Raw genomic sequence first — 8101 nt, 5'->3', positions numbered from 1 at the left:
CAACTCTTCCAGCTAACTCCCTAGCTCAAGTCTTGGAGGAGATACTGAAGAGCGAGGTGGACCAGATGGTTCAGTCGTCCGCTTCCCCTGACCTTCACTGTGTTCCTGTGGTCATGCTGCGGCTGACACTGCGCAGATAGCAAATAAGAGTCTGAGTCTTAATTTCTTTTCCCTAGGGCCACAGTCTAATCTGGAGAGCTTTCAAAGCAAAAAAACTGGCCAGGACTCTGCCACCAGGTCTTCTCAGTCTATCACTTGGGGTGTGGCCCTTGAACTTGTATTTTCTACAAGCTGCCCAGGAATATCTGCTGTGAAGCCAGGTTGAAAAGCACTCTTTTGGATCTTTGTCTTGCAGTTTAGGGTAGCAGCATCTGTCCAACTTAATTAGGTACTGATTCAAGGAACCCTTATTTTGTACCAAGCCCTGAGCAAGGTCGTGGGGTAGAGGTTCTCAACTTTCACTGAACAGTGGAATGTGTTTGACAACTTGTAAAGAATACTGATACTTGGTCCCACTCAGGGGTTCTGCTGCATTTGGCCTGGCTGGAGCCTGGCATGGGGATTTGTTAACACTCCCCAGGTAAACTATTCCAGTTATAGACAAGGTTGAGAATCACCGTGCCCAGGATATAAACATTCAACTCTTCCTCTGAGCTGTTCCTGGTGTATCCACCTCTTTAGCCATGCCAGAAATTAAGTGTACCACTAAGAAGAGGGAGCATCTCTAGAGGGAAATGGACAGTCCTGTAGCACAGGAGTTGTGAAAGGCAACCACACATTGATGTTTCTCTCTTTCTCTTTCTCCCTCCCTTCCCCTCTGTCTAAAAATAAGTAAATAAAATCTCTTTTTAAAAAATGCCTTCAGATCAATTAATTGCCATTCAATGCTATGGACATAGAGGTGGGGAGCATCTACCCCAGATACATGGCCATGGTCACCTCAGGATAAAATCACCTAATAGGCAAACATTAAGTGTAGCTAAACCCATCCCCCCTTTTCAGTAACCTCTGCTCTTCATATCCTGTAACTCAGGAACCCAAAGTCCTCCCCCTCCCCATTCCCTAATCAGAGCTTAGCTCATTTATTTCTCAAAGTGGTAAAAATCAGATAAATTGATTTTCTTTAAGATATAAATGGGTTGATAAGGCACCCTGCGTTTACTTTCTTAGAGTTCTTTCTATTCCATTAGTGCTTGTACCTTAAAGTTTGAAGGCTTCCATAATCTGTGCTGCATGTTGCGAAGCGTTCCCCACAGGTCTCTCACACTTCTGCATGTCTCGAAAGCAAGGCACTAACCGCCCTTTGTGTCTATCTTTTCCAGAACATCAGTACAGCTAACAGCCCTGACATCTAGAAATTGTGTTTCTCTCTGGAGCAGGTAGTAGGCATGCCTACTGCCTGTTATAAAAGACTCAAAGTCCCTATGCTCAGGGACCCTGTGTGTGCAGGTCCCAGCTGGGCCCATCTGCATCACCCACTGTGAAACTGAGGACAAGGGGAACTGACACAATTACGCCAATGCCCGTGCTGCCTGCTGTGCCATGAGTAATAAAGCCCTTTGTCCTGGACCCAGGAATCTCTTGCCTCCCATCAGCAGCTGTGAAACTCTCTGGCTAATATGTCAGCTTGCATGTGGAGTAAAATCTCAGTCACTTTATAGTTCTTAACACTATATTCATACAATGGCCTATTACATAGCAGTCAAAAAATGAACTGTACAGCAAGACATAGCAATGTGGGTCAACAGCAATTTAATAAGTGAAAAAATAAGTCTAGAAATACTACAGAAAGTATAATACCATTTTTATGAAGTTAAAAGCAAATATACTCACATGCATACCTTTAAGAATACATGTGGGCACAGAATCATATAAAAATGAAAGCAAGGGAACAATGAACACAAGGTATAGGATGGTGGTTGCCTAGGATGGGAAAGGAAGGGGGGGTGTGGGGGCAATTATATTTTAAAGGTAGGCTATTGTCAAAGCTAGCTTTCATGTGGGGTGGTGAGTTTATAGATGCTTATTACATTATCAAAAGTAACTAACCAGTAACTCACCTACCATCTATTGGCCAATGATGAAAGTGTACTTATTATGGCTAATCCATAATAAGATTATGGCAGTTTATACAGCTGAATATGGTTAGATAGGGATAGATAATAAATTAATTTAATAGATGGATGGATAAATAATGGAATTAAGTTTAACCAAAAAATATTTCTCACTAGGTGATATATAGAAGATGAAATGAGAAAATATTATTAGGAAATTTGATATAAAGTAATTGGGAACCAATGCCATATGGCAGAATTTCTTTTACATAAACACCTGTGGTGGCAACCTCTTGTACTGCAGAGGCCAGTCCCCAGTCTAGGAATCCCTGAACTTTGCTAGGTGTCCAGGTAGACCCATATGCAGCATTAATGGAAGTTCCAGAAAAGTACACAAACTGGCTCCTCTGGATGGCTCCTTCAAGGGGCTGAGAGAACCTAGAAACAGCACAGAACTGTGGTTCTTATTCCTGTGGAGTGTTTGTTGAGTTCTGGACATAGTACCATGGAGGACACATGTGCCCTGCTCACAGAAGCTAACACTGAATTATAAAGCACCTTGCTGGCAGTTCTGAGCCTACACCAGGCCTGCGCTGAGTTGTTGACCCAAACCAGCCAGTCGCATCCTGCTGAATGAAGCACAAGTTTGGGTCGGCCCCTAATCGTGCTCTGCATGTGGATGACATTCCCGAGATCTGACCATTCAGGCGGGATCCTACAGCATAGCACATTTCTTACTCCAGAGAGTGTGCTGCCTGCGCTAGCATACTAGGAAAAGGGATACAAATTCACAGACTTTTCTAGGTTTCTAGGCCTAAAGTGAATCTTCCAAGTAAATCTTGAAAGACAGAATTGTCCTGAGCTGAGAAAGGCTTGTGTGGTCCTAGAGCAAGGAATTATGTGTATGACTTAATACTACTTAATAGGAAATAAAATATTAATTATCAACGAGTGGAATTCCAAAAGCCTTGCAACCCAAGACATTGCTGGAGGATTTACCATTAATGAGCTTTGTGACCTTGGGCAAGTCTCCAAACTTTCCTAACCTTAACCATCAGTAAAATGAGGAGATTGCAGCAGCTGATTTCCACAGTTCCTTCTTGCACTGAAATGCTGTGATTCCGTTCTTCGACATCACTCCTCTGTACCAAATTCTGGTATCCATTTCCCAAGCCCCTAAGAGAGGAATCAGATGATAAAGATTCTATTTCAGGGGCGATGACCAGCTCTCTTTTATTTTCGTCTGCCCAGGAATCACATACAAGTCATCTGAGTTCTTTAACATTGTTGTTTTTCATCTGGGACCTCTGGTTAACAATACGGGTCACCCACTAGCCTGGGAAGATTCATTACATGATGTCTGCGAAGTGCCCGACCTCATGGAAGGAAAGTGTTCTATGAATCCCAGGTGTTAAAAATAGAAGTGAAACCAGAAATTTAAACTCAAGGGTAAGGATTTCCTGTACAGCTCGATACACTGAGTACTCCAAGAGGAGCATATGGCACAACTGAAGGTGAAGGTCAGTGTTCTACTGTGGGAGCTGCAAAGTGTGACAGTCTATGAGGCATCAAAAGGAAAGACAACACATGGTTAGATGGCAACTGTTGATAAGAAGGCCTCTTTTGTGGCTGACACATGTAGATGATAAACGGGATCGCACATCATGGTGCCCAGCTGCTCTGATAGAAGATATGGTAACTTGGAACAGGAGAGAAGCAAGGGGAAGCCAGGGGCAGGGTCCCAATGCTTCTCCAGAGCTTGAGCAGATCATGCTCACCCTGAGCCTCAGCTAGCAGGAAAGGGGTTGACCAGATAACTTCTTCAGTTTCATATATTCCTATGACATGTTTACAGCAAGAATTTGGTCAAATCCCTCAAGCTTCTGGAGTCTAACTCTTCCTGCTCGACAGGCAGTGGCACATGGTGACCAAGAACTCTGCAGCAAAGCTGTCTTGGTTTGAATCTCAGTTCTGGCACTTCTAAATATTTTCCCCCAACATTTTGTGATGAGAAATTGTAAACACGGAAAAGCTGAACAAATTGTTTAGTGAACACCCATGTACCCATCATCTAGATTCTGTGCAACCAACATTTTACCCACATCTGTCCATCTGGCCAATTCTCTGCTCACCAATCCACCTTGATATTCATATATTTCAAAATAAACTGCAGGCATCAGCACAGTTCCTCTTCAGCACAGTTCTGCTACATTTTAGTTGTGTGCTCATGGGTAAGTCCATGTCTCTTTGCCTGTTCCTCATCTGTAGGATGTGACTGTATGTGAACCTACCTGTATAACTAACATTGTTGGGAAGTTAATGTACATAAGGCATTAGGGCCAGACACACAGGAGGCACCAAATGACTGTCATTATTGTTACCATTAGATTGAGACACTACGGACGCGCTGTTCCAAAGCAATGGTCTCCAAACCAACTTCCTCCAAACCAGGCAGGCGAGCTGTGTAGATGCCACTTCATAAACAGGATGCAAGATTAGTGAGAAAACGTATGCAGGAGATTGTTCCAATGTGCCCAAGCACTGTCTCTGAACAGTTCAGGCATCACTGCGCACCACAGAAAGATTTTCCTCCTTTTTCTCCATAGGTAAGATCAGCCCATGGCAAACGGTGGGTCAATCGAAACATGGTTTGTTAATGCATTTACCTATTAACAAAAGTTAAACTCAAGTTATCCCTCCAGGTTTTTAAAGACATATTATTAAAACAAGTGTGACTTCAATTATCCCACTAAAAGTTTATTTCACTGCAATTTGGAAGCATGCTGATGCTCTCTGCCATTTCATACCATGTTTGTGGACCAGCTGCCAGTTGGTTATTCCTCTATGAATAACTATTAACATTATAGTTATTCCTCTATGAATAACTATAATGTTAATAAACTCGGTGCCAATTTTACTTTCAAGTAGAAAAGAAGATACCCATAACATTTCTATCTTTTACAAAAGAGGTATTTCTTCTTTTGTTTATATTTTATAATGATGTTTCTACTTTCTCATTATTTTTGACTCTGAAGAGGTTCGGTACAGGCTCCCCAAGATGTCCTCTTTGGCGTGGGGATTAATTTAGGCTGAAGGCAATAGAGGCCCTTAGGCTCAATACACTTTTACCTCTCCCTTGAAGAATTTTAATTAGGGCCCATAATAAGAGTTATCACCAGAAATAGCTTTTTATGACTTATCTTTAGGGCAGGGTGAACTTCTAATTACTGAACATCTGCTCTTCTTATCATCCAGTGAATAACCTTCCTCTCTTGTGGAACCCTAAGGTGATACTTAGCTTAGAATGTCACATCTACATCATTTCAACTCCCTGTCTTTAAATTTCTCACGTGTGTGTGGTGTCTGCTCTCTCAGTACGTGGGCTCCCATACGTATTTATGTAATTAAATTTGGCCGTTTCCTCTTGTTAACCTGTCTCATGACTCTTTAATTTATAGGCTGGATGAAAGAACCTAGAAGGGTAAAAGTTTGTTTCCTTTACGCAACCTCTACACCTCAGGACAACGAGGAAAGGAACAGCAATTCATGTGAACTGAGATCATCAGACTCTGAGGGACTGCTCAGTCAGTTTCTAAGTCAATTCTTTTCAACAGGGTCTCTCCATAACTGCTAAAAATAATTTACTCTTAAAATTCGATTGACTTTTATAAAAAGTATCTTAATGCCTCCTTAACGTATCCTGTTACAGAACTAGAAACAAATTTTTGCAGTCACAAGGAAATTTACTAAATGATTTGAAAGGTACTAAGTACTTTATAGATATTTGGGATTTGCCTTTTAATAACACATTGAAGTTTTGCATAAAGCTAAAATGTAAATTTAAAAATAAGTAATCTTATTTAAAATTTGTGAAAAGTAATCCTACTTAGGCTGTGCAGTCTGAAAGGCATCACTACGAATGAACATAAAACCCAAAGTCGGAGGTCAGCCTGGGGCTTGGAGAAGAAGGCTCACGGTGGTTCTTGCCCAGCGTGCTCAGGGAGAATGGGGGCAGCCTTCCCCGACCCTGACTTGGACAGGAACTTACTCACCGATCCTCCTCTGGTTCAGTCAGCTTAGTGGGCGGGGTTGAGACGCAGGGAGTTTGTGTGGTGGGTGGGAAGCACCATCCAAGGCAGAAGTAATGGGGTGGTGCTTCTTTTCTGGGCCCCTGGGCCCTGTCTTTGTCTCCCACACAGTGTGTCCCAGGGCCACCCCCCAGAGAACACTTCAGCCATCCTTTTCTCCCTAAGTGTCAACAGCCCTGACCACACGTTCTGCCTCAGGAATATTGTCACTGTCCTCTGGCGGTCAGATTGGAAGGACTGTGGCAGGGGCACAGGGTTGGATAGTGTCTCCCAAGAGTCAAATCCAGTCAGAACCTGTGAATGTGGACTTTTGGGGCCTTTGCAAATGTAATCAAGTTAAGATGAGGTCACACCAAGTTAGAGTGAGCCCCAACCCAGTGTGACTGGTGTCCTCGCAAGAAGAGGGAAATTCTGATGTTCACACTCACACACAGGGAGGGAAGAAGCCCACGCGACAATGGAGGCGGAGATCAGGGTGATGTGTCTGCAAGGACTGGCGGCGGCCACCAGAAGCTGGAAAAGACAAGGAAGGATCCTCCCCCTGGAGATTTTGGAGTGAGTGTGGCCCTGCTGACCCCTCATTTTTGGACATCTGGCCTCAGAGCTGTGAGAGAATAACTTTCTGGTGTCGAAGCTGCCCCGTTTGTGGTGTGTTGTCCCAGCAGCCCCAGGAAGCTAATGCAGGAGGTGTTGATAACTGAAAGCAGAATAACTAATGGCTCAGACTAGAAGGAAAGATCTCAACTGGTGAAAGTGATGGGACAGGGAGAAAATGTGTGGAAGGTGGGCCTTCCCGTCACACCTCAGAGTGACAGAGGAACATTTGGGAGAATGCTTTGACGGGCGTGTTTTGTAGCAAACAAATACAGGTTGATATTGCTCTTCTGAGCAACTGTGTTTAAAAAAAGAAAAAACAACCATGTCAAAATGTGAAATCGTAACTTTTTCTTTCCAAGTAATGTTCACAACAGAAACCTCTGATCACCTCATCCATCGCATGTATCACTCTGCTCAGCGCTCTGCCGAGGAGAGGCCTGAGGAGGAGGCAAACTCGTTCAATCATGCAATGAAATAATTCGGTAACTTTCCAAAGAATAAAAGTTAAGTGTGTGTGTGGTTTTGTTTGGTTTTTAGGCTGAGTAAAAAATGCCCTCCCAAGAAAACAGTCTAGTCACATGCTCCGGGGCAGAATTCTACCTTCATATCATCAATTACACCAAAGACACAAAATTTTTTTCTCCCCCTTTGGTGCCAATAACAATAAATGAATGACATAGCACTTTGATATTGATTACTTTATTTCTTACAATCTTTAACAAAGGGCCTATCACACCAGACCCTTCGGCAATTCGTTAATTTAAGGAGAATTTGCAAATGAGGTAACCCCACCTGTATTTTGTTTTTTGGTTTTTTTTAAAGGCAGAAATGAAAAGAGCCTGTGAAAAGTGTCTTTTAACCTTTCCTTTAAGGAGAGATCTTTAAAATGATAGCTACCAGTCCTCAATATGCATCCAGAATTTTAGTCCTCCTGTGGTGTGACCACATAATGCAAGCTGTATCTTGTGGTAACCCAGGATATACATTTTCTAATGACCTACAGTTTGGGGTTAAATTAAATATTGAAGCAAACTCCAGAAATATCTACAAAGAAACACACCAGCAATATTGTATTGATTGTGCTAGGCTGTTTAATAATTAATTCACTCACCTCAGTTTTTAAATGTCCTTCTGTTTATTCTTCAGCGTCACAAACAATTGAGAAAGGGGTTGCAGCTCTAAAGTCCTCATCTAGTGTTTCAAGCATTCTAAGCACAGGGCTAGAGTGGGGAAAATTGAAAAGAACTGATTGCCCACTAACCCAGACAAGAGCTCTTCAGCCCGTCTCTTCTTAGGGCACAAAAAGGACCAAATTTGTTTTTCCCCTCAACAGGGTGAATGAATAGCCCAGGATTACTCCAC

At 42.7% G+C, this 8101-nt stretch overlaps 1 long non-coding RNA gene across 1 annotated transcript; it reads right to left on the bottom strand.

Moving 5' to 3' along the window:
• Positions 1-1755: 1755 nt before the first annotated feature.
• On the bottom strand, positions 1756-8097 carry LOC128779847 (uncharacterized). Its single transcript, XR_008425923.2, has 3 exons — positions 7851-8097; positions 4436-4720; positions 1756-3230 (listed from the first exon to the last, which is right to left on the bottom strand). It is a non-coding gene; the product is annotated as an uncharacterized lncRNA (long non-coding RNA).
• Positions 8098-8101: the final 4 nt, after the last annotated feature.

This window comes from Desmodus rotundus, chromosome 13 (assembly GCF_022682495.2).
Source record: "Desmodus rotundus isolate HL8 chromosome 13, HLdesRot8A.1, whole genome shotgun sequence".
Lineage (NCBI taxonomy): Eukaryota > Metazoa > Chordata > Mammalia > Chiroptera > Phyllostomidae > Desmodus > Desmodus rotundus.
The sequence above is the reverse complement of the archived record's forward strand: the minus strand, read 5'-3'. Positions and strand labels throughout refer to the sequence as shown.